The following is a 6,535-nucleotide window of genomic DNA, read 5'->3' on the forward strand; positions in this document are numbered from 1 at the left end:
CTCACCAGATGGTAGAGTTTTGTCAGGACTGGCTCTCCCAAGGCCGTCAGTAGTTCTAATGGAATGTTGTCTACTCCCGGGGCCTTGTTTCGACTCAGGTCTTTCAGTGCTCTGTCAAACTCTTCACTCAGTATTGTATCTCCCATTTCATCTTCATCTACATCCTCTTCCATTTCCATAATATTGTCCTCAAGTACATCGCCCTTGTATAGACCCGCTATATCCTCCTTCCATTTTTCTGCTTTCCCTTCTTTGCTTAGAACTGGTTTCCATCAAAGCTCTTGATACTCATGCAAGTAGTTCTCCTTTCTCCAAAGGTCTCTTTAATTTTCCTGTAGGCAGTATCTATCTTACCTCTAGTGAGATAAGCCTCTACATCCTTACATTTGTCCTCTAGCCATCCCTGCTTAGCTACTTTGCACTTCCTGTCAATCTGATTTTTTGCCTGCTTCATTTACTGCATTTTTATATTTTCTCCTTTCATCAATTAAATTCAATATGTCTTCTGTTACCCAAGGAGTTCTACTAGCCCTCGTCTTTTTACCTACTTGATCCTCTGCTGACTTCACTACTTCATCCCTTAAAGCTACCCATTCTTCTTCTACAGTATTTCTGTCCCCCATTCCTGTCAATTGTTCCCTTATGCTCTCCCTGAAACTCTGTACAACCTCTGGTTCTTACAGTTCATCCAGGTTCCATCTCCTTAAATTCCCACCTTTCTGCAGTTTCTTCAGTTTTAATCTACGGTTCATAACCAATAGATTGTGGTCAGAGTCCACATCTGCCCCTGGAAATGTCTTACAATTTAAAACCTGATTCCTAAATCTCTGTCTTACCATTACATAATCTATCTGAAACCTGTCAGTATCTCCAGGCTTCTTCCATCTTCTGATATGGCGGATGAAAGATACAAGGTGACTATCATTGAACTATATGAAACAAAATCATCATATTGCCTGAACAATTTGTGTTAGGATGTTCAAACTGCATGGTTGGCTATAGGGCATGATGGGAATTAGTATGCTCTGTATGGTTTGGTTTAGCAACGAAGCCCACTTTCATTTGGATGGGTCATCAATAAGCAAAATTGGCGCATCTGGGTGACTGAGAATCTGTATTTCATGATCAAGAAGTCTCTTCACCCTCAATGGGTTACTGTGTGGTGTGCAGTGTCCAGTCACGGAATAATTGGTGTGATATTCCTTGATGACACAGTGATTAGTGAAAGGTACATGAAGATGTTGGAAGATGATTTAATCCCCATTAGCCAAAGTGACCCTGATTTCGACAAGACATGGTTCGTACAAGATGGAGCTCAATCCCACTGAAGCAGGAGAGTGTTTTATGTCCTGGAGGAGAACTTTGGGGACTGAATTCTGGCTCTGGGATATCCAGGAGCCACTGGCATGGGCCTCAATTGGCCACCATATTCTCCAGATCTGAACACATGTGACTCTTTTTTTTTGGGGGGGGGGGGGGGCCTTATTAAACACAAGCTGTACTACAATAACCCCAAAACCATTGCTGAGTTAAAAACAGCCATACAGGATGTCATTGACAGCATTGATGTTCCCATACTTCAACGGGTCCAACAGAATTTCACTATTCGTCTGCGCCATATCATCGTCAATGATGGCAGGCATGTCAAACATGTCATAACCTAAATCCAAATATCTGTGATGTTTACATGTTGAATAAAGTGTGTGCATGCCATAGATTGTAACTAACTTACTTTTTTTTCATATAGTTCAATAATTTTCACCCTGAATTTCTCAATGTGCTTAATTAACTCTAGATGGTCACACCATTTATTTGGCCTCCCATAAATGCTGCAATATTTCCCTGATATGCTTCACACGTCCCTTGATGTTTTCCTAAAAAATATTACATCAGCTATGAATGATATAATAATTCAGATTCATAGAGTCAAACGTATTACATAACAACTGTGATAATACAGTGGCTCCCATAGATAAACCAAACACATCATGATTAAATTCATAGAGGTTCCAGTCTATCTGTACAGACTATTCTTAGACCAAAGAAATTTGGTGATAAGCCCAAGATCCAAAACAGTGAAATAGTGGGCTCCACGAATCATGAGAAACATGTATGCAGATTAGGCAATGAGACCAATTGTGAAACAACCTTCTTGTTTAAAGTGTGGAAGTCAACACAGGTAGGAACCCACTACCTTTAGGTTAAGGGACAAGAAATCTGGACAGTGAATAGGGAGAAGTTGATGGTCTAGTTACATCCTGATCTAAGAGCTTATTTGTAATCTGCTGAAGCCTTCCATCTGAAGCAGATATAGCAAATAAGGCACCTGCCTAAATGATTGTTGATCATTCAGCTGTATCCAGTAGTCCATCCGGTGAGTCATGCCCAAACTGTTAGTTAGAACATCTGGGTACCACTTGCAAACATCATGCAAGAGCTTTGCTTTTGTTCTTCTGGCAAATGCTTTCATGAAACATCCTCTGGGGTCTCTTCAACATCACCTACAATATTATTGACTACCCATTGCAACTTATGCAGACGCAAGGCAAAACTTTGATCAGGGCAAAAATTAAAGGAATATTTACAACCAGCCCATTCTAACAATATACCCTCTTCCTGGATGAATTTGTAACCCAAAATGAAAGGGATGAGTAAAGTACTTGCCACTAAAATCTGAACCTTTCACGTAAAACCTTGTATTAGAATTTTTATGTGCAAACTACCTTTCAGCTGCAAGTGGGAGTTAGGTGAAGCATACTTGACTGGTAGGCACTTACTCAGCAATCTAAAAATTGACTTGTAACAGTTATACCAGTGGTCATCCACAACTGACACTCCACTCCTGGAGTCTACTAAATGCAGAGTGGCTCTTCAATGACCCAAGCACAAACAAAGGGGAGATGTGAAAATTCGAAACCACCACACAGTTGCATTGCATGAGTGTGCCTCAGTTAATGTTACTCACCCTTATGTGAAATTGGCCTTTTTCCTCTACATTGTCTAGCCAAGTGAGCAGTGCTAATTGATGTGTGTTGCCCCAACTGTGTGTCACTACCATTGCCTTTAACCCCAAGATCCAAACCCTCTTTGCTTTGTGTCACAGAACACAATGCTCTCTATATGTGATTTCACTTTCTCCAGTTCACTAATACTTTGCAGTTGAGGCAAGAACAATACCCTAGACTGATCAGCAGGTTTCATTCGTTCGAAAATGTTGTGGATAATCTGATCCTCTGTAATGTGTATTCAAATGGGCTTTACACTCATCAGAATTTCTGTCATATGATGAGAAAATGACCCTTTTTCACCTTGGAGGCTCGAGTAGTATTTGCCCATCAATTCATGCCCAAGCCTATTTGGTGCATAAAAGTCATGTACTTTATCATGGAATTGATCTAAACTACTCCCCACTGCAGCAGTGTCACAAATGTCATGACCGAACCCATCTTTAGCCAGAGGATATAGCAGCCTAAGCAACTCTTTGTCAGCAGTTGGAATATTGGCAATTCAGTTACGTTGAAAATATATTCTTGAACCTCAATTAGGAAACAGGGAAGTTTTTGCATTTGTTGAGCGGAATCTACTGATAACTCTCCAAGCTGTTAAAGGAGGGGTAATATTGTGTGAAACAGGAAGTTAAAATTACTCCATCTTTTGTGATTTCAACTTCTGATGATAACTACTTTTCTGAGTTTTATTCTGTATTAATAAAGTTACTCTTGTAATTAATGCATAAATATTTGAAAATGTTATGTGTGCTGAATTCCACTCAGGTTAATTGTTCAGATTATTATTTTTAATGTACCGATTCTTCTAATGTATGTAGTTTTGATGGAAATGTTGCTAATCAAATGGTATGGATAACTGAATATTTTACTGCAGTATGACTTACAATGGGAACCTGCTATAAGTTGCTCTCTGATGTAGTCAAAGCCTGCAAGGGTGACAGTAGGATAAAAATAAAGGGACATTTATTTTGGCTTAGGTGTCAGCATGCAAAAGCTTCTGAGAAAATGGTCAAAGTTTCAATGTGATTTCATCAGGCTATTCAGAATGGTATAAAACCAAGTGACTCGGCAGCGCAGTGGCTAAGAGCACACTTTCAAAATGTTGCACCCCATGTTCAAATCCAACATTATTTGCGGTCCCTCCCCTGCCCGCTCTCTCCATCCCCCCCTCCTTTCCTGCGGAAATATGTGACATTAATATTTTGTATGACATGAAATACAATGTAATTAATGCCAAAATAAATAAAGATTTCAAATCTTATTAACCCTGCGGCGGGTGCGTGGCGGCATACAGTGCCACCAATTTTGTTTTCGTTCAATAATTACGTTAGCGCGCCGAGCACACAACAGTGGTGCTAGATATGCTTTGATTGTTTAGTCACGTGCCAAACTGAATTAATGCACCATCAATATACCCATCGTACCAGCTGTGACTCACCTGTGAAATGGGCGACTGCACCAAGACGGCACTGCGTACCGCACCCGCCCGGTAATGTAAGTACATGTAGCTGTACCACTGTCGAATGTTTTGATGATTAGAAGCTTTGTTTTACAACTCTGTGGGTGAATGATGATTTAGTTATTAACATTACTTTGGCATCAGAATTATTTTATTGTCTCCCAGGTCCGCACAAAAGAAAGAACTAACAACAGAAGAAATTGAGCGTCGTCTTCTGCAATCATCTGATGAAGAAGATTACGCAGATTTCTCTGACAGTGATGAGGAAGCAAAAATAATTGAAACTGCAGATCATTTCAGCGATTCTGAGGAGTCATGCGTTGATGGGAATGAAGTAAAAGGAATGCCACATTATGACTGCCATTTTTATATTGGTAAGGACCAAGAAACTTTGTCGATAAATAATCTGTTAACACTACCAGGGAATCCAAAACATAGGAATATAATCACAGTCCTACCTGGCCCGAAACGCAATGGTAGAGAAGCTAAAACTGAAATTGAAAGTTTTCTCAAATTGTTTGATCCTGAGATAATTGATTATGTCATTGCAAGCACATACAAGTACATAAATAACAAGAGATCATCTGTGAATTACTCAAGGGCTAGAGATTGCTAAACTACTTATGCTTCTGAAATAACGGATCATTTAGGAGCACTGTTTCTCATTCCTGTACAAAAGGGAGGACGCACAAATGTATTAGAACTGTAGGCATCAAATGGAACAGGAATGATTATTCTAAGGGCAGCATTTACCTACAAGCGCTTTCTGTTCTTGCTCCGGTCACTCGGATTTGATGATACTTCTACATGAAAAGAACGACTAGCAACTGATAAACTTGCTGCCATCCGCAATCTCCACTCAGCATTTCTGAACAACTGCAGAAATAAGTACAGTCCAGGGGTGTTCAAAACCATAGACGAAATGCTTGTCCCATTTCGCGGACATTGTGGTTTTGTTCAGTACATGCCCAATAAGCCTGCTAATATGGATTGAAGTTGTATGCATTGTGGGATAGCAAGACATTTTATACTTTTAATTTTGAAGTATACTGCAGCAGACAGAATCCTGGACCATATGTTGCATCTAAGCAGCCAATGGATATTGTGAAGAGATTGGTTGAGCCAATCAAGGGAACTCACAGGAACGTAACTACGGACAACTACTACAGTAGTTACCCTGTAGCCCAGCATCTTTTACAAAATGGGCAAACGTTCATTGGAACATCGAAAAAGAACAAGAAGGAAATTCCTCCAGAATTTTTGCCCAACAGATCGCGAGAAATTGGAAATTGTCTTTTCGGATTACAAAATGACTTCTGTCTTGTTTCGTGCCAAACAAAAAGGAACAAGGCTGTACTTTTCCTGTCACCAATGCATGAAACTGCTGAAATCGACACCGCTACAGGCAAGCCTGTTGTAAATTTGGACTACAATGCAACAAAAGGTGGAGTCGATACTGTGGATTATATATGTACATCCTACTCTACATGAAGGACCATGGATATTGCTGGGATAAATTCCCAGGTCTTGTTTTTTGCAAACAATCCAGAGAAAAGATTCAGAAGAAGAAACTACCTAACAAACCTGGCCTTGGCTCTGATGAACTGCCATTTGAATGAAAGGGCTCAGCTCTCTACCATGAGATATTCAAGGATTTCTGTCACCTCAACAATCAATTCCCGCCAATCACGATGAGACTGTAAGAAGGTGTGGGAGGTGCCATCTATGTCGTGGTAAAAAAAATAATAAGATTATTGTCACTTGCAATAGCTGCAAAAGATTCGTTTGCAAGCAACATTGCTACAATGTTGTCACATGTAACGATTGCAGAGTTTCTCCGGAGGAAGAAAGCGTGTGATTCTTGATATGTATTTACTGACTGCCTTATTCTTTAGTATTACTACAATGTTTTTGTGCATATTACATGTTTTATAAAACTTGCTTTAACAATGGTAAACAATCAAATCATATCTACGGTTATAATTTATTTAGAATTTGTTATTACAGTAGCGCTTAGGAAATATCCTGGAAACATATGTCAGATATTCTGTAACAATTTTAATTTTCC

Source organism: Schistocerca americana, chromosome 1 (assembly GCF_021461395.2).
Source record: "Schistocerca americana isolate TAMUIC-IGC-003095 chromosome 1, iqSchAmer2.1, whole genome shotgun sequence".
In the NCBI taxonomy this organism is placed as follows: Eukaryota; Metazoa; Arthropoda; class Insecta; order Orthoptera; family Acrididae; genus Schistocerca; species Schistocerca americana.